Genomic DNA, 24838 nt, shown 5'->3' on the forward strand with positions numbered 1-24838 from the left:
TCTCTCTCTCTCTCTCTCTCTCTCTCTCTCTCTCTCTCTCTCTCTCTCTCTCTCTCCCCTACCGCTCTGTTCATAACAATTATTTTCCCTTTTGTATACATTAGAAACTCCTATGTCCAGGAGTTTGGATACCAAAGGGCCTACTTGCATATTTAGGGAAAGATCTTAAGGATAGGAGAATCAGAGAGAACAGATTTCTGTGTTTGCTTCTCATTTCTCCCCTGGAAAGGAGGGTTAAAAAAGCAAAGTCATGCTAAAGCAAACTGGTCTGCGTGTCTCAATTACCTGCTCAGCCTTGCACCCCAAGTCCATCTATGGGTGAGCACAGGCCTCCCTGGCTAAACAAGCAAAGCAGCTTGTATTTTAAGCTGCACATTAGAAACAAACCACCTTACTCTGGAGTTAACACGAGGCCTGTTTGTTTTACCTGGCCAGCCAGTAATGAGCACGCTCTGTAGAAGGATTTGTATTTTATTATTATAATTACGCCACCATTATAAACATACCTCAAGCAACCTCAGCATAAAAGGCAGGGAGTGCTATTAAAACAGACGTATAAACACATGGGAAAAAAGACAGGATTGTAAAAGAGCTGCAACAGAAACTAATTGGGTTTGCTTTTGTCCTTAATCCCAGCCTATTAATACAGTAAGCAGTGGGGTCTAGGGAACTGCATGCTGAGAATCAAGACTTCTGTACCCGGTAAGGCCTCTAATTGGCTGTGTGACCACAAGCAAGATCCTCACCTCTCTGTGCCTCAGTGTTCTTGGAGGCAAAATAAAGCTAATGGAGATAACTATGCTGGTTTTAAATGTGCAAAAATAATATAAGAAGGAAAACATTATAAAAGGTAATAGCATCATGTTTCTGGGGGGAAAAGAAAGTAAAAGGGCAGACAACATCTGCAGATGCTTACGCAACAGTTGCAAGAAATAGAAGCAATTGAATACCTATTCTCTCATTTGATATGTCAAGGAAACTAGACAGGAATTATCACCATATGAAAGACTGAGAAAATGGAGGTGCAGAACGTCCTGCTCTGGGGCATTGGGGAACTGGGGTTGGAGCTGGGACTTGGAGCATCCGGAAGGAGCTCCTGGGCCCTCAATGTGCTGCCTTCCTGGACCCTCCCTGAAGAAGAGGACGTGAGGCACAGGATGAGATCAGGGAACCCTTTGGCTGGGGGGCCTGGAATTGTTAAACACAGTGATCCTTGTTTCTGACTCTTCCTGACAAATGGTTCAGCTGGGCCTAGAGAGGAAGGACAAGACACCACTTCCGAGAGCAGAGCCAACAGAGGTACACAGTCCCAGCAGGAACAGTACCGACCCACGGGAGAGACAGTACTACAGACACTCATCGGCCGGATTACTGAAGACAGAACAGGGAGACTGACAGAAACGGGAACACATTTGTAACTCTCTTCCACAGCAAACCAAAGACTCTAGAAAGGAGATTAAATTCAAAGTAAGTGGAAGGAGCCCTCAGGTGTGGTGCTGCCTGCCTCTAATCCGTGCAATCTCCACACCCCGGGAGGATGAAGCAGGAAGATTTCAAGTTCAAACCCTGCCTGGGCAATTTAATGATTTAATGAGACCCTGTTTCAAAATTTTAAATTTTAAAAAGGGCTGGGGTGTAGCTCAGTGCAAAGGCCCTGGGTTTGATCCCCAGTATCAAAAACAAGGGGGCGGGGGCTGGGAAGAAGAAAATTTTAAAAAGAAAAGACTCTCTAAAAAATCAGCTCCCACTTCATTTTGTTTCTAAAGCTTTCCCTGACCAGGGGAAACAAAAAAGAGGTAGGAGAGAGTTGAGAAGTGGATGCATTTTCTGGGAACACAGTGCTCGCCCATGCCTATGAAGCAAAGGGACAAATATTTTCACACATTATCAGAGAGCGGAGCGAAACATCCTCCACCAGAATTTACAACTGAAGGCTACCAGAATTTACAACTTGTGAAATTGTGCCTGTCCGTATTTTCTCATTACACTAGAAGCGGCTGCAGACACTGTGCACTTGCGTTTTCCTTTTCTCCCCCTGTCTCCCTCCCGCCACTGTCTCACTACTTCCTAGTTAAACCTTGTCTCAAGTTATCAACACCCTCTGGAGAGATAAGGCTCCTCTCACTTACAAGCTGTCACTAATAATCGAACTTTCAAGACTCCATCTCTAAGAGAGACTCCCCAAGCCACGCAGGTCACGAGAATTAACTGCCACCGGTCCTGGCAGAAAACCCGGCTCATCAATCTATAGCTTTCTCGTCATAATTAGAATAACGGCTCTGAAAATTTGGGCTGATGTTGACTTGGTCTCAGGCTGCAAAGAGCGCTGATTAAAATCTTGGTGTGAAAGTTAATGATAAGTGCTGGTGGCGTTGCCGTGGAGACGGGGACAAACAATTCCCTCGCTGTGACATTTTCAATGTCCTGGAGAAGAAAAACTGTCCTCTTTAGTGTGGCAGCGTATGAAGCTTATTTATGGCTACAGGGCTTAGTGGATTGATGACTGTCGTAACATACTGTCAAATCCTTTACTGACACATTCATTTTTTTGGAGCCCCTGGTGCAGCAGAAATAAAATAAAATAATAAAAACAAAACCAGGGGGAAAATTATCCAGCAGACCATAGACAGCCACCAGTGGACCTTCCTTTCACTACAAGACCCCAGAATTAATAGACAGAAAGACTTCATACTTCTTGGCTTCATCGCCAAGGAAAAGAGAGAGGCATAATTGGAAATCGCTGAGTAAGAAAGAACAGTATTGTGGCTGCCAGATCACCCCAGGAGTGTTTATTATCAAAGTAAGCTATTTGTAAATACCGCAGATTGTTAACTATAAACAAGTATGCTCTCCCTACTTCTCTTAGGGGATGACACCTTAGGAAATGAAGGAAGGTTTGGGAAAATTCTCCCGGCCAGAGACAAACTAGAATAGCCACCACCTCCATCGTACAGCCTCCTAGCCACCAGAGTCAAATTCAGGTTCAATGAAGTGATATTAATTTCTGCAAACAAAGGCAGCCCAATGACCTGCAGAACAGGAGCACATCTACCGTTTCCTCTGCTCTTCATGCCCACTTCATCTGTGAGCAAGCCGAGGCTCTGCCCATCTAAGTGCCATCCCCGAGGGGACCCAGTTAGGGACTCCCAGCCTAAAGCTTTAGTAGTCACTGTGAGCGATGAGTCACTATTTCAGAGCAGGCAGGTGGTCCCACAAGTTCTGGGCTGCTTTCCTCTGGGCTCTGTTAAATGCTTTTGGCTGGTGCAAGGAAGCGGCTACAGTTCCACCGCAGATAAAGGAACTCCTAGCGATGATAGCAAGTCCATAAAGACTTCTCGAGGCTCTCCGGCATTTTCCTAGTTTCTTTCATTCAGGGATCCAAGTCATCATCATTACTATTGTTGTTGTTATTAATAATGATAATGAAATAAACTATGCAAATGTGGGGAATGGCGTTAGCCCTAAAATGCAGGCAGTAATGTGGTAATTTATCTAATAATGGAATCGCAAAGTGATTTTATTTGCTTTTATGGCTCCTTTCTTTCAGAGGAGCTGGGCATCAATAATGGCGATAGTAATGAAATCAACTATGCAAATGTGGAAATTGTTTTTGTCCTAATGTACCAATTTAGTCAGCAAAGGAAATTCAGCATTGTCTGATGTGCTTCCTGACACCCAGGAGCGAAGGCTGCAGAGCTCAGTTACTCAGACGTCAGGATTTGTTTTCTAAAAGCAAGGCCCTGTCAGCAGCCATTAGGTAAGGACCAAGACCTTCACTCCACAGTGAAAATTTTAGGAAGTGCCCTTGATGACTTAAGCAGAGAGAAAGATTTTAATAGAGAGCAAAATGTGCTGATGGTTCATTTTCTAGGCAGAAGCTCTACAAATTGGCCCTGGGACTGATGAGAGCCACAAGTTCAGGTAGATTTTTCTTGGGCCTTTTCTTCATAGCCCTAGGATTCTACCTCTTCTCAGTACAGTATTTGCCTCTGATATAGAATCAGTGGGGGCATTTTTTAGTTTAGACGGGGAGAGTGCGAAAGGGCTCCAGGGAGGAACCAAAGGTGGCGTTCTAATGGCCCCTTGGGGAGCCAAAGTAGTTCACCTCCTCTTTTTAAAATTTTTTTTCAGTCCTGGGGAATTGAATCTTCATGTTGAGCTACATCCCCAGCCCAACTACATTCCCAGCCCTTTTTATTTTTTATTTCAAGACTGAATCTCCTTAGGCCACCAAGTTACCCACATAGAATTTGTGATCCTCCTGCCTCAGCCAACCAGAGTGCCAGGATTCCAGGCATGTGCCACCAAGGCCAGGTGTTCCTCTGGTCTAAGCCCTGCATTTGCATTCCTTGTTTCTCCACTACAGAATTTGTAATCCCTGTTGCCATGATCAGATGGGGTAAGAACAGACAGACAACAGGGTACAAGACAGCCACCAAAGGCCAAGAATTTTCAACAGATCTCTATCCAGTATTCATTCAAGAGGGAGTTGCAGATTTGAAAAAGCTGTGAGATCTCTGAAGACAGAGACCTTAACTTATTTTTCTTTGTGTCCAAGGGCTCGGCATGGTTAAATGACAAGTAAATATCAAATAAAAGAAGAAATGAATAAATGGAGGAAAATAAAGTAGATCTAGGTAAGACAGAACTCTAGTTCTATATATTCAGATGCCCCAAAACAAAGAATATCCATGCCCACTATTGCTCAGAGATCCAAGTGCACAGCCCCACCCTCAGCCAAGCGCTCCAGGAGGTGCCACTCTGTCCGTCCATGGGCCTCCCACAGCTAAGGGCCAATGGTACTTCTAGCCTGGAACCTATTTCCCAGTTAGTAGGCCATAGTATGAGTAACCAGGGCCCAAATATCCTTCTCAATCAACTGTAAGCCTCTTCTAGGGCATCAAAGTACCTCTTCTCTGAATTCTACTCTCAACAGTACATGTTACCACCAGTAAATGTGCCATCTAAGCCCATGGGGTAGCTCAAGAGCAGCTCCAAGTGAGTGGTGGATAGATAGGCAAGCTGGGAATCCATGCATTGACCTCTGTTGGTAAAGAATAGACTGAGGGACAGAAAGAGAAGGGAAATGTACTAGTCAGCTTTTCTATTGCTGGACACAATTCCTGCTGCCCACAGTTTAAAGAAAGAGAGGCTTAATTTGGCTTACGTTTTAAGGAGGTTCAGTCCATGGTTAGCTGGCTTGAAGGCAGGAACATCTCAATAGAAGGGCATGGCAGACCAAAGCTGCTTAGTTCATGGTAACAAGGAGGCAGAGTAGGGAAACGGGCCAAGGACAAAACATACTACACAGAGTCAAACTTCCATCCACACACACCCAGCAGTGTTTTCCACCAAACCCCTGGGTGGCTCCCAAGCCAATCAAGTTGACACAATCAAGCTTAACTACAACAGAAAGGGAACTTCAAATAAGGGATCTCATATGGACTCTCCTTCGAGTCCCACAAATGTTAAGGGTGGGCCTGTGAGTAGATCTTCATGTCTTCACGTCTTCAGTTTAACTTATGGGCTGTCACTCTGGGTCAAAGCCTTGGGGCTGGAGGGGACTACCTTCGGTATGAGAAGACACAATTACATTCTCACTCGGGCTAGTTGATGACTAGGAAAGAAAAGGACCACAAGAACAAACCTCAGGTTCTAAACAGATTGTCGATATTTAAATAAATAAATAAGAAACTCTAGCAGTCAGTTCTAATTAATTCATGGCAATCAGCTCCTCTTGTTCTATTAGTTACCATTACAGCAACACATTCTTGAGCAGAATGCCAGAAGCTTTCATTAGAATCATTAACATGATTTGATAACTGATGGTATTTGATTTCTGACTTTTGCACTTTGACTTGAAGCTTGGTGCAAGATGTAATCTCATTGATTGTCTGGGGCTTTTTTTCTTTCTTTCTCTTGCTCTTCTTTTCCTCCCATGAACACTTCACATGACATTTCTTTGTTAACTGTAATTAATGTTCACATTTGTCACTAGTTGTATTATTTGGAAAAGCAGTCGTGATGATAAAAGATGTGACAAAGACACACACATGTCTTCTTATCCAGAATGGCTTTATTCTCATTTAGGTTTGGGGGAAAATAAATGAAATAAGTCAAGCATGTATTTGTTTTCACAGTCAGGATGGATTGTTTAAAGTGATAACTCTTGGAGAAACCAATGCAATTAGCTTTCTCAAAAAAAAAAGTGTCATTAGGCATGAGTGAAATCTAAAAAAGACAAGGAAATTTGAATTGAGGCAGAACAAGTCAGGCTGTAAATCTCTCTCACTTCCATTGATGGTAGGTGCTAAAGACAGAGGCTGTGCCCAGACAACTGGGGCTCAGGGTGATTCAGACAAAGGCAGAGACCATCCCCTTCTTTCTCTTCTCTGTTTCCTTCCCTCTCCTCTCTCTATCTCATTGTCTTGCATAGAGAGAATATACCTAGGTTGGCCTTATGTGCAGCATCACATAAATATTCCTACCAAGGAGTACCTCTGTGGCTTGAGCTGGCCCCAGGTATGGAATACAAACACGCTCACAAAGTGGGCGCCTTCTGTCCAGCAAGCATAGACAAACTCCAGTCTTAGGTAGCAAGGCTCTATGACCTACAAGGGTAAAAGCTATGCAGGCAACAGGGTTCTATTTGTTTACAAAGAAAAAGTGAATGGCATCGTAGGAAATGGTGTTCCAAGAAACCCAAGTCTCTACTCACATTCGGAGTTGGGATAGAGCTGCCCTGATGTCCTCTCACTGTGACACAAACACCTACTGTGGGGACAGGGAGAGCCATCTACATGCAGAGGCATTCCAGGGCTTCCTGGATAGTTTACACACAGTTGCAAAGGGGCCCAAATCAATCTCTTCTTTCTAGTGTGGTTGCATTCCCCTCTCTCAGCCCAGTCTCAAAGGGGTTTCCTTTACCATGAACTAATGGTCTGCAATTTATTTTAAAGACGCTATTTTGATCCTTAAGAAGTACTTAGGGGAGCTGGGAACCATAAACACCTCCTTTTTAAAAATTTTGTTTCCTTTTTCCCAGCCTGTAATTTAACTCTGACTGGCACCATTCAAATCAAGTGTTCCGAGCACAGACTACCATCAAGTCAGCTCCAACTTGGAGCACATTTTTATGACCAAGTTAGAAATCCCTTAAAACAAGGTTTTTGGAGGGAAACGTTTGACAGACTTAACTCTTGTGGTGCAAATATGCCACAATGACATAGCAATTAGTTATTCAAAATATGCAAAGGGATTACAAGCTTTTTCAAGTCGTTTCATAAATATGTCCTCTTCTGGTACACAATCAGTAATTATATCATTCTTACTCAACTGTAAACTTCCTGGGTATGATTTATATCTCATTGAAATCAACACAAAAGTATTTGTTTTCTCAAAGGAAGAGCCCCGGTTCTAATCTCTAAGGCTCACACACATCAAAGCTAGAGAACTACTGTTCTTTCTCACTAATGTAAATAAAATGGTACACAAATATTCATGCAAATTAAGACAAAGAGGTCTGTCAAGAAATATTTATCTTCCGACCTGCTGTGGATTTGCATAGCACTCCCCTAAGAAAATTCCTACTTGGAGTTGAGTCAATGGGAGAAGATGATAAACCCCAAGAAAGTTATTATGGCTTGTGTTTAGATGGTCCCCCAAAGCCTCATGCAGTAATAGGCAGGACTTTTTAAGAGGTGGCTGGATCAAGAATGTGTGACACTGGAACCAATTCATGGTGCAGTAGTAGGACCAAGGGCACTAGGATTAAGGGTGTGAGTGCGACCCACCCTAAGTAGCCTGGAAAAGATATAAGCGATAGAAAGAGTTGTGGTCAATTTTTGTTGCTTTGCTACCTTCTGCTCGCCATGAACTGTTTCTTCTCTATGATGCCTGTTTGTCCTGCCACTCTGCCTTGGAGCCAACCAATTATGGACTGAAACCTCTACAAACTGTGACCTGAAAAAACCTTTCCCCTTTTAACTTTGGGTCTTGGATATTTTGTCTCAACAATGAGAGGAAAGTAACTAAGACAACAGTTCTCCCAGCCTCTATCCTCATCCCTGCAGAACGAGTACTGGGGAATCACAAGCTTGAGATGCATCAGGCACCAAAGCCATCAGGGATGGATGCTTCATCTCTTCCTGTCCTACTCCACTCCCAAATCCAAGAGGTTGGAATAGTTGGGCACTGTTGGAAAGATAGGGAGAAATGGACATGTGTCTAGCTGAATGGATTACCTTGACTGCTAGGCTTTAGGTTTTGGCTTATCATGTGGCAGCAGTCCAGAAACTGAGGACTGGCTGTATAGGTGAACAGAAAAGCTGGGTTTACATGACAGCTCTAGGATGAAGACAAGGTCCAGGAAAACCCTCCTAACACCAGCCCATTCTGAAAAATCTGAATGTCTGTCTACATAGCACACTGAGCACATCTCTGTTTCAGAACTCAACATGTTTCATAGACATGATGCTTTTCAATGTCTGTCTCCTTTACTGGATTATAAATGTATTCATGGCTAGACCTCCCCTGGTACCATGTCTGCTAAGAAATGTTGGCTAAAGATTCTGAGCCAAGTTTGGTAAAAGTATCTCTTCTGGAAAAAAGCAAGCACTAAATTTTTGTTTATGATCTTGGATCTTTTTATTATTATTATTATTATTTGTACTGGGGATAGAACTCAGGTCTTTGCCCTTTCAAGGCAGGCAGCGGAACCTCTGAGCTAAATGCCTGGCCTGGAGCTATTGAGACTTTTGGTCTACAACAAAAACTTAACCTTCCTTAATATTGTCTCTGCACTGGAATATTTTATTATAAGGGAGAAGTCAAAGAACTCCATATTTAAACCAGATGATGGCCCAAGCTATAGAAGGGCACAACATTCTGTTCCCTTCTGTGAAAGCAATGTCCAGCACAGGACCAACCACATAGTATATCCTCACAGAGACAAAACCTATGGTGAAACTTGCATGGATAGGTGGCTTTAGCATTTCTGAAATATCTGTCTTAGCTTCAGTTTCCCTGGCCTTAAGAAGAAAGGACTCTGTGGGGGAAGAGGAACCCTGCTCCACTGCTGATGAGAGTGTAGAGACTGTTGCAACATTACGGAAATCAGTATGGCGATACCTCAAGGAACTAGGATTGGAAGTCCCATTTGATCCAGCTATCCCCTGCTGGGTATCTTCCCCAAAGAATTAAAAAAATTATACCACAGTGACACATGTACACCCATATTCATAGCAGCACAATTTATAATAGTTAAAACTTGGAAGCAACCCATCAATAGGAGACTGGATAAAGAAAATTTTTTTCATAAAATGGAGTACTACTCAGCCATAAAGAATGAGAAACTAGGAACATTTATAGCTAAATGGATACACATTGAGGTGATACTAAGTGAAATAAATAGGACACATATGTATAAATACTGAACACTTTCTCTAGTGTGAGAAACTATAAGTGTAAATAAGGAATAAAAGGTATAATAGATAATGAGAAACAAGAAGAAAAGGTGCAAAGGGGCAGGGGAAGTGGGTGGGGTAGGAGAAAAGAAAGAGGGTAATGGAATTAATATAAGAAGAAAAACGGAAACAAAGTCTGTAGAGAGGGAGGGGTGGAGGGGTTAAAGGGAGGGCCGGGGAATGGGAAAAAAATAAGAACCAAGATGGATTATGTAAAGGTACAAATTCCAGCGATGATTGTCATTATATTATATACCCTAAAGGTACCCATAAAATTAATTAATTAAAAAAGAAAGGGCTGACTAGATAGACCCTAACATTGCTTAAAGAACATAAACATTTTGTGAGTTTAAGGTTTAATGAAGGTGAGACGAGGACAAGGAAGCATCCCCAGGCCTTTGGTCAACTCATAATTTCTAAGAGCCTTAATCTCCTACTCTCGCCTTACCCAAATATCAAAAGAATAGCATTGGCACAATGTCCCCCATTTTTCTTCTAGGGTGCTGACCCTAACTATGATCTTCATTAGAAAACAAACAGCAAGAACCTTGTAATGGTAAAGGCCTAATTAACTTGGTCATTAAATCAAACCCTTCAACTTAACCTTTGGTTCGACAAAAGAAATTGTTGATAGAAGACTGCTACTCATTGGAGAACCATTACCTATATTCTCAGAGGCATATGGAAACTCCTTATTAGCCCAGAAACATAGGTACAGGCCTTATTATACATGGCCAGAGAAGAGCCATTGGTTCAGAGCAGGGCTGGGTATCTGCTAATGTTGAATACATTTCAGCTTTTCCACAGTAAGACCTTAATTTCAGAGATTTATATCCAGTGTAAATCTGCCCTGAACAGAAGCCTGACACAAAATTACTTTGCCCAGTAGCAATTTTTTAAAGTTTTGGACTAAGTGCCTTTTATTCAACTTTACAACCAAAAAAAAAAAAAGAAAGAAAGAAAGAAAAAGAAACAAAGCAAAGCACCATAAGATCTACCCTCCAGGCTACAAATATTCTCATGTACACACACACATTTACACACACAGGCACACACACAGATGTGCACATAGTCACGTGCTTCCAGAGCCAACATTGTTACATCTTAGCTCCTCCAGAGCAGAGTCTATCCCTCAGTACAGGGCCCAGCAAAGGAGAAGAGAGCCGGATAAATATTCAGGAACAACGTCAGTGTCAGAAATCCAGCCCAGCTTGATTCCTGTAGCCAATAGGATGGGCCCTTTATGTGAAATCATCACCCACATGCAATATCCGAGGATCATGCTCACTTTGCTGAGTATTTGGTAGCAGTTGGGCCTATTTATTTATCTAGGCATACTCTTACCAGTTAGATAACACAGGCCCCGGGTCCCATTACATGCCAGGGAGACAGGAGGCAAAGAGGAAGGGGAAATCACAATTACAAGAAAAAAAAGCAACTTTTAAATTATCAGTACACCACTGAGTGTAACAGAGACTATTCCTAGTGCTTTATAAGTGCTAATTTGTATAATCTTGATCATAAACCCACAAGGTAAGTACTATGGTTCTCCTTATTTTCACACAGGAACATGGTAAATTACCCCAAATCAGACAGCTAGCAAGGGATGGAGCCAGAATTGGAATCCTAGAAGTTCCTGGGTTTGTGTTGTACCCACTAATGCCAAAGTGTTCTCTTCAGAATAGCAATCTCACTATTCCATTCCAGTGCACATGAATGGTTGTAATAATCAGAACGGTAACAGTAACGGTAGCTGGTATTCAATGGAATACATCTTTTGTCACATACTTTACATCCACTTTCCCTTCAGTCAGTCTTCACAACACCCTAATGAAGGCTCTGCTTCCATCAAACATGACGCACAGATGAGGAAAGTGAGATGCAGCGGTTACGGGAACTGCTCAAGGTCCCGGGTAGGGAAGGAGAGGACTGGGACCCACCTCACATCTGGCTGAAACCCAGACACACATCTGGCTGACTCCAAAACCAATACTCCACCCAGTGCGCATTACCCACTTCTCAGGCAACCTCTGGATTTTAGCAGAGTATATGCAGGGCCAGTGTGCTAGCAACTTCCCACTATGTCTCCTCATTCATCTTCTGAACACAGACCAGCTATTTCAGAAGGAAGAATCGATCTTCTTTCATGCATCATCCCAAACCCTACTCGAGTCTGTGCAAGGTGCTCTCCCTGGGGATTTTCCGCTGTGTATTCAAGCTATTACAGCACTATGAAGCACTTAAAGTTTGCTCTATCATATGTCTCTGTTTCCGTTTCCAGGTGTCATTGCCAAAGACCTGGGAGTTATAAGACCCTATAGCAGAGTGGTTAAGAACTCAGATTCCAAAATCAAGGAGCCTGGTTTGAAACCAGACTCTGACACTAGCTAGCTGTGTGACCTTGGGTGACTGGCTTCTCTGTGCCCCCATTTCCTCATCTGTGAAATGGACATACTGTGAGCACCTATTTCACAGGGTTTCTATGAGGATGATATACATGAAGGACTTAAAACAGCACATGGTATACAGTGAAGGCTCAATCGGTATTTTTCATGGATAGTGGAGTTTCAGGAAACAATTTAGTCTTGGCTAATCTGTTTTCAGGTTCCCTCTGCTTGAATCTAGCCAGCACCTGACAGTCAGATTCATCATAAAACACCACTTCCATGGTGTTGCTCACTGACTAAAAGGTTGCCTATCATCCTGCAAATAAAGAACAACATTCACTGCTGGAAGTGAGGTTATGTAAAAGATGGTGGTGAGCACACAACTTCCCCGAAGCTTTCCAGATAAAATCCAATCTCCTCCCTAGGACTTCAAATTCTGAAAGCTGCCCCTTTCCCACTGGAATTCCTCCAAGCAAATCTGTCTTTTACTATGATATTTTTAAAAATTTTACACACCCACTATATATTTTGATGTCCCGCATATACACCCACATCTATCTGTGCTTCCAATCATTATGTATCAGAAGCAACCAGAGATTTCTGAGGCACACAAGATGCCCAACAGATCTATGATGGGCTCAAGTATCTTGGTTTCTAAAGGCCCCCAGGTGATGCTGATGGATACCCAAGAAATCCACAGTTTCTTAGGAGGCCTGGGAACTCTATCACTTCTCCTTTCAAATGAATACCAAGGACTGTTCTGTTATTTACATCTCATGAAGCCTACCCTGCCCACCCCACTAGGTTGTAAACTAAAGGAAGGAAACAAGTCTAACCTGCTTATAAATGCTAGATCAAAGCCATGTCCCCTTCTAGGAAGCCATACATACTTTTAATGCAGGCTTTAGTTTTGACTTTCTGGAGCATATAATGTCAAGGCAGGCAGAGATGAATGACAAATATTTTGGTATCCTCTATGTGTCCAGTACCCAGTGAACACAAAACCATCCAGGGTCTCAAGTAGCAAACAGTAGGTGTGCAGTAGCTTACAAGATGGTTGGCCAAACCAGGTCATCATGAAGAAGCCAGTGTGCATAACACCCAACACATGCACTGTACCAAGGACATTAATAACATAACATGCTACTGAAGGAGCTTCATCCAGTGAACCTTTATTGGGAGCCAGCAATGAGGGTACTGAAGAGCAATGGCTACCTTAAGGTGCAGTGTATGGCTGTTTAATTTTCATCAGGCATCCGTGACATCCAACATTGCTCCAAAGTCTGCACTGGTCACTTCCTCTCAACAGGGCTTTGCTGTCTGACACAGCTCTCCAAAAGGGGCTCTGAGTGGAGGCAATGGAGCAGTCTAGCCTGATGAGTTCCTTAGGCTCTTTAAATCTTTAAAAATGATCACTGCTTTAAGTGCTAAGAAGTTAGCCACGATTCCTTAGGCCCCTGAGAAGCAAACCAACCCAGAACCAATCTAAGAGGGCTGTGAAGTCAGTCTAATCCCTGAATTGAAGCTTTCTTGTGTTGGTCTTAGTTGCCAGAGGCAGAAATTTAAGATGAGTATATGATACATCACTAGCTGCTATTACCATCCTACCACAGCTGAGAGGAAGAGGCTATTAAATATAATACATAAGATAACATTTAGTAAGGAAATTTGGATAATTACTTAGTAAAAAGGACATTGAGTCAGGTTCTAAGCCATTGCCCTGAATTGGGAATGGCATTACTTATGTCTTAAGTTAAATTGAGTAAAACTTCCTAAGCGCTCCCTTAAAGAACACCTGTAAGTAATGCGTTGGAATATCCAACTCATCCTGCTTTGTAAGTCCCGAGGAAGAGGTCAAGACTCCTGGGCCCTGGTGTCTGAGCTGAGTTGTTCAAGGTGACAAGAACATCCCAGCCAGGGTGCAGCAATGGTCCCCTTGCTATGCTCTGCAGCTGCCACAGATAGAAGCCAGAGGGCTCAGCTGGTAACATATTTTCTTCCCTTTGTTGCAGTTGGTGGACAATAAGATACATTCAAAATTAGAGTAGGCAGAGAAGGTACTGATCAAGAACACTCTGTGGATTCAGAAAATAATGGAGTTGATTAAGTTCCCACAGTACCACCGTGATCACCAAAATCACTGGTCACCACTGTCACACCGCTTCCTTACATATATCAAAGCTTACTTAGTTCGCCTCATGGTTTTAAATATTGCCTCTGTACTAATAAAACTTCTCAATTTCTACCTCAGCCCAACCTTCTTAACATTTCCACTTGGATGGCTAACATATCCAGGACCTCTTTATTAGCCGCCAACCCGCCCCTCCTACAACTTTCTCCATGTTAACCAATGGCTCCTCCAGTGATTCCACAAACAAGGCTTCCGCTCTGCCTCTTACAAGCCATTTTTAATCAACAGGTCTTTGCCATTCTTCCTGCTAAATAAACATGCAGAAGGTGACCATGTCTCAGCACCCTGATGGAAGCCGCATGCATCCACACTAACATCATCTCTTGTCTGGACCACCAGGACAGCCTCCTGTCTGGTCAGTATGCTTCCATTTAGCTTCCGTGCTGGTTTCCCCATGCAACATATACACACAATGTCAGAGTGAACAAGCTGATTTGGACTCAAGTAAAATTATGTTCAAAGCCTTCCAAAAGCTTTCCTTTTATTATAAAATAAAACTTGAAGGCCTGACCAGAGCCTAAACATCCCTACAGGACCTAGACTCTGATATAACCTATCACTTACCCACCTCACCATATTGCAGAGTCACCCACAAGCTCCTATCTGGAAGCTTTGCGCGTGCTGTCACCTCCACATACATCCACATCACTCACTCATCCTCCACCCTCTCAGGTCTCTGCTGAAATGCCATTCTATAGGGCAGCTCTCCCCGATCTGATCTCCCTTTATGAATGGCATCCACTACCTCCCCACCCCACAAGCTATTTGTCATCACACGTCTTCCTGCTTCCTGCTTCCTGCTACAGACATGGATGTGTACTGTGCTCCCCCTACCACCTCCACCATCCAGGGTTATATAAGCTCCATGAGGGGAGGCTGGCTTTCTGGCTGATTTTCTCCTGTTATACTCATTGCTGTTTCCCAATATCTAGAGGATAATATAGGTCCTCGGGACATATTTGTTGAACACATAAATACAAAGGCCCCAGTCAGCACACACCAAATATTGATCATTCATTTGCTAAGAGACTGTGCATCCACTGGGGACCAATGATGAAAGTCAGTATTCTTTCTCTACATGAATCCACTACTCAAAATTAACCAGTCACACTTGTACACCTGCACAATGTTTTATAGTTCGCAAAGCACTTTAACATGTAATTACCCTAATTTTTAAATGCATCTTGCTGCAACCTTATGATCTAGTTAGTTAGACAGGTAAGACCAATAAGAAGGTGTCAACATCAAATCCAGGTACACTCAGGCTTGTATAACAAAAGAGCATAGACTAGATATTTTACAAATAATATAATTGTATTTCTCACAATCCTGGAGTCTCGGACATCCAAGATTAAGGCACCAGCAGATTTGGTATCTAGTGAATGCCTCTTTTCTGGTTCACAGATGGTGCCTTCTAGCTGTGACCTCACATGGTATAAGGGGAAAGGTAGCTCTCTGGAGTCTTATAAGGATAATGATACCACTCATGATAGCTCTTACCCATGATCTAGTCACTTTCCAAATGCCCTACTTCCCAATATATCACTTTGGTGATTACTTTTCAACATATGAATTTTGGGAGGACACCAGCATTCAGAGACTAGGACCAGGTCTCTTGTTTGCCAGTCCCTTACCCTTGTCTTAGGCATAAATGGGCGAAGGGAAATCCTGTCTACTCTCTGTTCACAGTGCTCAAGATGCACAGAACATGGCGAACATGTATAGGGCTTAATGAGGACAAGCCACACATGCTGTAAAATGCTCCCAGAAACAAGACAAGCGAGTCCACGTCTACAGGAGCTATTGGTAGCAACTGAGTTCTCATCACGGATCTGACTCTGTCACCACCCACACTATCCCTTCTGAAGGTTCCAGCTGAACAGAGGCTGAAAAAGACCAGTTTAAAACTCAGATCAGAAGAACAGCTGAATCCTGGTGCCTACCCATTATAATCAACACAGAAGCCTTTAAAAAGTACCAATGGCCAGTCCCACTCCAGACTAATTAAATCAGAAGCTTTGTGGGTGAAGCTGGCAGTTTGTTTAAAGCTCCCTGGGTGATTATAAAGGACAGATGCTGCCAACCACTGACTCAGGGCTTCATTGTTACACAGTGTTTTCCCTTGCATTAGATCCTTTCATCATCCTAAAGGTAGCAGGCAGAGCAACTCAGGGTGGTAGGAGGAGCAGGCATTAATACCAAGTTGGCAGAGAAACTGAGACTCTGAGGTACAGACCGACCTGTGGCCCTCTGACTAGCTAATTAATGACAACTGTGGCCAGGTGTGGTTCAGAAATTGAGCAGTGACATCTTAGTGATGATTTTCAGATGGTAGTCAAACCACCTGGGGATTTTGTGGCACTACTGATTCTGAGTCAGTAGGACTGTAACAGAGGGCCCAGGAATCTGCATTTTTAACAAACTCCCAGGATGCTGATGCTACAGGTCTATGAGCCACTCTTAGGAGACAGAGCCTAAGGGCGCACATATGCAGGAACCAAGCCAAATCCATTCTTGAGTCCTCCTGTGGTGAAGGTCAGGAACCTTTCAACAGCTTCCTGGCAGTTTTCTGGGCCTGGCTGAGTTCTACACAATACCGTACAACTTCTATACCACAACACTGGCATCTCCCAGCCTTCTACCTGTTTGCCCTACGTCAACCTGGTAACATTCCATTCAGAGCATGCTGGCATTGGACTTGATATCACCAGGGAAGATGAGCCATCCTGGCCCTGACCATCATTTGTCAAGTCAGAACAGATTACACCCTGACATCATTCTATTCCCTGATATTGCCTCTCCATTATTCAGAGGAGGGTATGCTCGTCTCGCTGTAATTTTTAATGTTTTGTGTGCCTTTTAAGTATCAGCCACCACATATAGAGAGAGAGAGACTTCAAATGAGTGCCTAAGATATTCCATTTCAGGTTTAAATCTTTAAATATACTTATGAATTTTTGACTTTAACAGATTGCCTGATGTCTTTTCCCTCATCACGGAAATAGATCCCAGGGAATCCTCATTAATACTGTCTTCATGGAGCCCTCTTCTTTTGACACGGCCTTCCATCTCAACAGTCAAGCCTTGTGTTTGCTGCCTGAGGTTGCTGCTCCTTGGGCCAGGAGATGGACCTAGGTTGCTTCAGATCTAAAGACAGTTTTTTTTTTCTTCCCACCAGCCTTTGAACCCTCAATACCTGGATCATCCTCCAACAGCTGGAGTCCACCTGTGCCATGGGTCCCACCCTTGAAGATTCTGTCTTCCTGCTCAGCCCAGTCCTCTGTGCTGATGCCTATACTGCCTTCAGGCAAACTGTGCAATTTTGCAGTTAACTAAACATGGCCATGTAACAGAAAAGTCTTGTCTCCCAAGCTGGGCAGGACTTGGCCCATTCTGTACCCACTCTTGTGCCCTGAACAGGGCCATGCACAAGCAAGTGCTCAACTAAGTGCTTTGAGAGCTCATACTGGGTTGCTGCCCATGCAGGTCAGGCCCTGATGTTCAGAAAACTTGTCAGTTCTAAGAATGTCCTGCCGGGTACAATCACCCAATCTCACCACTCTGCTGCTGCCCACTTCCTTCCCTCTTTACCTAACAGTGATTTCATGCCTAAATTTGATCCAGGAAAAAAAATATATAACAATCCAGATTTTTCCTAAGCAAGGTCCCTGACGCTATTAGCAAGCGAGAAGCCACTCAAGACCATAGCAACCTCTCCTCCAAAAGTGAAGGATGCCCCTCCCCATGGCTATGCTGTACTCTCAGCTCCTCCCAACATGAGAAAATAACTGAAGGGGAGGAACTTATTCACATTTCTCCTTGTGAAATAAAAGATGACTTCTAGTGTTTCCAGTGTGACTCTAATTTCAGGTTTAAGAACAACCCGGCTGATGGTATTCAGCCTTTGTGCATACCTGTGAGATGACATCATTTGTTAGCATTTCATATTCTTTACCAGGCTGGTCATTTGGATTCTCTGACAGAGACTTATTTCCATCCATACTATTTGAAAGTCTATATGTATATCTGCTTTATTCTTTTTTTTGGCTTACATTCATATATGTCCCTTTACAATCACTGATCGTTATGCTCCTGTTGACAGAGGAAAAGGAATTTTCACCCAAATGGGAAGTGAGACATTCTCAAAGAAAACTTTTCTAAACCAGATTAAACCAATTTTACCTTTGGTTTTTTTGGGTTTTTTTTTTTTTTTTTTTTTTTGCATTTTGTCTAAGTTCCCCGAACCCTGAATAAGTGGTCACCTTACTTTCCATCCTTCTGCTAAGACCATTTTAGCCATCCTAAAAGGAACAGGATATTACAAGTGCATGTGCAGATGTTATTTGTATATTTGAAGTATGACATCTTTACTTCTCTGTCATCAAGCAGAAGTAATTAGGAATAATCACGTGGGTGTTAATTGGATATAATGAAACAATCTCCAGTCAGCCTGAGCCTACTATTTGCCTCCTACTAGTAATTATGAACACTAAACATTCATGCTAAGCTCCTTTTTCTTACAGAAGCTAAACAGAGATACAGTATTTACTCAGCTGATGGCTTGTTTTGTCTGCAATTTAGTCTGTTTTAAGCTAAAAAACTCATAATTTGCCAAGCTGTCACTAGCTGCTAGGCCCAGTCCAGGAATGCAGGGTTCAGTGTATGTCATTGAGAGAAAGGGACAGATATTAATTAAACTGACCTCTCACTGCAATTGTACTGGAACACATAAGTGCCTAAATAAATAAATAAATAAATAAATTTTCCAGTTCGTTGTACTCTAACGTCCTTGGGGATCAGGCACTTCAACGCCCGGGGCTTCATGAGAAAGAAGAGCATCTCTGCATATTACTCTCAGAACACTCCACTCTCCTCTTTAGAACAAACTCCGGGCTCCCGCAGCCACAGGGCTCCGAACTGGCCTTTGATCATATTACTTCAGGAGCCTCGTCACGCGAAGATTACAGTAGTGAACTAAAAGTGTCTTATCGAGAGTGACCATTAGAAACATATTACTGGCTATTAAGCAGATGGTTAGATGTTTTTAAAGAGCTCTTACATAGTAATAGAATCCAGAGTCATTGACTATATTTATTACTCTCCTAAGAAAGTGGAAAAAATAAAAAGATCAAATGTTTGTTCCAGAGGTGGTTAATTTCTTTCTCCCAGGATTATAAGAAGGTCGTACTTAAGCTAAAAACCGGCATCTGGTGACTGGATTTTAAAGCAGGTTTCAGAATAAATTTACAATTAAAGTTCATTGCCTTTCTTATCAGAGCCCAGCTAGGTGGGATTCCAAAGGAAGCCCCTCTGCCTGACGGTAGCGCGCGCGCACACACACACACACACACACACACACACACATATGTATGTGTGTGAATATATATATATGTGTGTGTGAATATATATATATATATATATATACATACACACACACACACACACATACATATGTGTGTGTGTGTGTGTGTGTGTGAAACAGACATGCATATAGACCAGACATCAGAAAACTTTTTCTGTAAAGGATGAGTTCATAAGCATATTAGACATTATTAGCCTGAAAGCATTTGTCACAAATACTCAGATTTGAATTTAAAGCATTGAGGTAGCCACAGATGACAGTAAGTGAATGAGCATGACAGTAATTGTGTCCCAATAAAGTTTTATTTACAACAACAGGTAGCAGCAGGGTTTGGCTGATGGATCACATTTTGCCTGCACTGTATTAGACACACAGAAACCTGCCAAGGTAGGGACTATGTTTCAGAAGAAACAAACTAACCCCCTCCCAACACACATATCCATCAGTGTCCCCTATTTTAATTCACAAGATGAAGCGATCTCATTTTTTTCTAACAGATACATTTCTGAACATATGCTTGAATCAATATATTCTGCACTGCATCTTATTTTTCCACTAATATACTTTTATGTAAAATTTAAACCTCATTTTGGGACTGAGCCATAATAGTTACCATCCCTCTCCAAAGCGTGTGTTGTCCCAGGACATCACAATCATATATTATTTTGTCATTGTTTATATAAATCTTTTTATATTTGTATAAATTTGCATATTCATGTATACATTATATATGTGTACATGAGTTTATCTCTTCTGTTTTTTCTGTTCATAATTTTGGATACTGTGAGGTTTTCTCTCTGTTCATAACTTTGGATACTTTGTTTTCTTAAAGGTTGACTCATCTATAATTATTTGGCAAATAAAATCTGTTCATTCTAGATCCTCTCTCAAAAAGAAGCCTATAACTTGCCACAGCAGAAATGTACACTGGATATTATGAGGTCCAAAAGGAGTTCGCTCAACTTCAGGGTAACATGGAAAAACACAGTGACCTAGGAGTGAAGAATCTTAGTCTGTTGGTCTCAATTCTTTTGCTAAATATCTGTGTGACCTGCGACATATCACTTAACTTCTCTGAGCCTCAAATGCCTCTGAAAAATGAGGGAACTGAAGCAGAGGATGGCTAGAGTCACCTTCAAAGCTTTAATATTCTCTGATCAGTGGATAGGAAACAACTTAATTAGCTCATTTGATTATGGGATAATACTAATGAGGCCAAAGGAGCAAGTTAAATAGCCATGCAAGGCTAACTAGCTTTAAACAGAGAAAAATACTGTCACAGATTATAACTCAACTTGGTGGACTGAGGAGTATGACTAGCTCAGTCCTTCTCAAGTCAACAACACAGAAAACAGGTGATTACAACAAGTCAGAAACAGAAAAACAATGTCATTAATATTTACTATGACTGCTAGACACCATGTCTGAATATTTTGCCCTTTTCTTTCCAGTTAGTTTGTGTGGGATTGTTTCTGCCCTGGTGGGCAACAGGCCAGCCTGTGGTCCTACTAAACATTACTGGTGTGTAGTCTATACTGTGTTGATTCACCATGTGAGTTCAACAACCTGAACTGGTCCACTCGCTGCTTGACAAAACTAACCCAGCAATAACATGCTTAGGTGTTGCGCAGGTCAATTTAGTATATAAGTTTCTCAATGAGTATGCTCCATTTGTGCTCCTATCTAGTTGCAGGGTGCTAACCATTTACAGACCAGTATCAATAAGAAGACAGGGGCTCCTAGTTGTCACTTTTGTTACACACAGAAGATTAAAGCCACAGCTTAGAGGCAAAAGAAAAACAAAATGAAATATGCTGCCTCAAGTTTCTCCTCTTTTTCCAGGTCTATGTTCTCCCTCTATTTCTTGGTTAACCTTGGTAGGTCCAACTACCCATACACCACGTCATAGTTTTATTCACTGATCTATTCGACATTTATACCATAGCATCTATGAGGCTGGTTGTGTTTGAGGCACTTGGGACTCAGTGGTGCATAGGAGAGCTGTTCCAGCAGTTTGGTGACTAACTGCAGAAGGAACATACTAGGCATACACATTGGTGCAATGTCTACTGTAAGTTCCTAACATGAAGAAAGTATTTCTTGTCATCAGAAATTCTGCAATGCTTTTTAATTCTCATTCAGTTCCAATTTATTAAACACTATATATTCATCACCCAATCTGATGGCTTAGGCTGGGCAAAAATGAATGAGCCATGGCCCCTGCCTTCTAGGAGCTTGCAGCTTAGAGGACTCTTCCATGTGATCTCTTGGGTAGGGGAAGAACCAAAGGACCAGCATCATTTCTAAATCAGTAGCTTCTGAGGCTGTCTATCTTGACATGGATGGCAATGTCAAGTGCTCCTACTTGGGCCTACAAGGGTCCATAGCAACAGGTACAGACCATGTCCCGCTCAAGTTGAGAGGGTCCTTGGAGACCTTTTAATACCCTACTGATAAAAATCTTGGGACCTGGAGTGGTGAGGTCACTTGCCCAAAGTCATACAACTAATAGGTGAAAATAAGCTCTGTGAGGCTCATGTTCAAAGCAGGATTAATGTTGGCATGCTCATTCGAAGAGGGGGCCTCCAAACAATCCATCTTGAGCAGAACCATTTTAATCAAATAAACAGAAGGCCAACAGGATGCAGTGACAATATAACTAGACAGGAAGCCTAGCCACGTCCTGAGAGGCCTTGTGCACTGCCATCCTGACCTGGGAAATAATGCCCATGACTCCCATGACTGTCAAGGCCACTTGCTGCTTTCAAGTCTAAAGTGAAAACAAGACTCTTTTACTTGGGAAATCCAGACAACCTACCAGAAAAGGCAGATGGCTCAGAATAAGCAAAAGAAATCTCAGAGTTTTGGTGAGGGTCCATATTGCTCCTTTACCACCGTGGTCAGATTCATATAACAACAGCATCCAGAAATTTCCAACCCTGCTGGCTCTTGATCTGGTCTCTAAGGCTACTCATGACTTTATCCCGAGGACTCCAAGTCACACGAGCTTCAACTTTGCTGGTTCTCTACCAGCTGTGCTTGAACCACATACAGTACCTGCAGCCTGCTGCTGTTCTCCCATTAAGACCTTGGGCTCCTCCCTGCCTATAATTCCAACTCTCCAGCCTCCAACAACCCTGAGAAGACAGCTCCTTGCATCCTATCATGACCTCACCTTCTCGTGCACAGCACAGAGGGCTTGTTCAAGTGGTGCACAATCCACACGGTACCTCTCTGGACACAGACACACAGAGTCACCTGTCCTTCGGATCTCTAACACAACAGTAGGAGGCTTTCACTTACTTCTGTTATGAAATGCCCCATTAATTCAATACTCACCCATCCAAATCTAAGCACTCTTCAAAGCCATTAACAAACTTCACTGTTAGATATACAAATGCTTATTTACATCCTCCTATAAACTGAAAAACAGATTGCCAAGGCAGACAGGAAAAAATAAAAACTCAAGAGCAGCTTACAAAAGGTCAGAATTCCCCCTCATGCCTCTGATTTAACAACAAATGTCTGACAATGAATTGCCTGATGAGGACAGGGCTCTGCACTACAGTGAGAATTTTTCTTTTATTTGGCAAGCAATGAAATCATTAACGTAATATATCACCATCCCCACTAACAGAATCTCCCCGTGTCATCTCTTTCACTGTACATGCGAGCAGAAGACACACATCTATTGTCTCTTCTTTCTAGAAGTTGTAAATGTAGGGAAATTGTCATCATTAAATTGAATATAATGATTCTCTCCCCCGTCTCCCCCTGCATTGTCTCACTCTGTACCTCCGCTCTGCCTGACACATACCTTGTAAATGTCAACACACAAGCATGTCCTCAAGACCAATGGGCAGAAAGTTCTGATTACCAGCAAAAATCCATCATGTGATACCCAGCACTCATCCCTGCAACAAGAGGAAATGATAATTGCTTTGCCGTGCAAGGTGGAGAAGCTCGACCTCAAGTGTCTCTGGTGGTATTAACATGTAATGAAGGGGGGTGCAGACAAAGGCCACTGCTGAGCACGCCAGGGATGCCATCAGCCAGCCTCACCTCCTGACGGGCCGCGGAGGGACATGGGCAGCTCTAATTATCAACCTACCCTTCATCTCCAACATCTTAACCCAGGGTCTGCCCCACTCCATAGTAGGAACCTCGCATAAGGCCAAGATGAATCCCAAAAAATTCTTAATCAGGACTTACAGAAGGCTCAGACCAGAAAGCCCTCAGGTCTGGTGAAGGAGGCAGCAGTGTGGCTCCTGAACTCTGCCCAGAGAGGGCTGGGCTGGATTGCTGCAAAGGGCAACGGATAGCTTTGATGTCATCAGCACTTAGCTCAAGAGGTCAAAGCGAGAGCTGGAGGCAACCAGCGTGCTGAGCCAGCAAGGAGGAGGCAGGCAGCCGACCTGAGGGACTGCGCAGAGGCCTTGCTCCCTCTTCCCGGGATGCCAGGGGCTGTCAATGGGGCACAAGGACTGTTTGGCCTTGAGCATTAGTTATGTTATGTAAATTACGCTTAATGAAAGTGCAGCCTTGGTCCATAAAAACTTAACAATGCATTTGTCTTCATTTGAGCATTCCCAGCAGCCACTGCCTCCCTTTACAGACCATAATAACCATGCTTTCACCGCATGCCCCTGTCTTCCACAGCCACCATCAGGAGAGCCCCAGAAGCGGGAGAAGAATCAGCTTACACTTAAGAAGACAAATGTGCCATCGTGGAGTTGGCTCGAGGTGGCCCAGCACACACAGGCTGGGGAGCAGGTGTAGCCTGGCCTGTCCCTCCTCTCCAGGCCCGCTGTGCTGACAAGGTGCAGACAGCTGGAGAGCTCAAACCCGCCTGGGCATTCCCAAGAGCTGCATGTCACCTCTGATTCATCATCAAGCATGTATTAAGCACCTCATGTATACACCGCACATAGCAAAGACATCCATCTCTTTACACAAGTCACAAACAGGCAACGGGGCCTGCCTCTTTCTAAGACACCTTGTGGCAAACTTCACATGCTAGATAGCTCCTCTTCTCAGCAGCAGCCCAACCACTTTGAAGAAGAAATCTCAAAAGGAAAAGAAGTCAGTTTGAAATCCTCAGCTGAAAGCTTCAGATACATCCCCAGAGGGAAGAGGAAAGGAACCATGATGACATTGCCGTGACAGGAGGAAGTCTGGGTTGGGCTTGTCCTAAATAGTCTTCACAGTTATTGGACATTTTAAGAAATGGACCTCCTTGTCACAGCCTATGAGGTCCTCCACAGACTCGCCCCTCACCAGGTTTGGCTCTGTCCCTGTCACTTGCTCAGTAGCCAGGTGACACATTCCCTCACCAGGGGAAGCCTTTCCAGACCTCCCAAAGTCAAAGGAGACCCCCCATAGCACTATGTCACTTCTCTGCTCAGCCTTGTCCCTCCCATGATCGGACAGTGTT

General features: G+C 43.1%; 1 protein-coding gene and 1 long non-coding RNA gene across 2 annotated transcripts in view; one reads left to right on the plus strand and one right to left on the minus strand.

Annotated features, from left to right (window-relative positions):
* LOC104850522 overlaps positions 1 to 787 on the plus strand; it is a 3078-nt gene extending 2291 nt beyond the window's left edge. Inside the window, exon 4 of the long non-coding RNA XR_776994.1 lies at positions 637 to 787. This is a non-coding gene — a long non-coding RNA (uncharacterized LOC104850522). The remainder of the gene's footprint in view (positions 1 to 636) is intronic.
* Positions 1 to 24838, minus strand: part of Lrmda (leucine rich melanocyte differentiation associated) — a 1009463-nt gene that overhangs the window by 577756 nt on the left and 406869 nt on the right. The gene's annotated exons all lie outside the window — the stretch shown is intronic.

The sequence above is a fragment of the Fukomys damarensis genome, unplaced genomic scaffold (genome assembly GCF_012274545.1).
Source record: "Fukomys damarensis isolate Sample0158 unplaced genomic scaffold, DMR_v1.0_HiC HiC_scaffold_20, whole genome shotgun sequence".
In the NCBI taxonomy this organism is placed as follows: Eukaryota; Metazoa; Chordata; class Mammalia; order Rodentia; family Bathyergidae; genus Fukomys; species Fukomys damarensis.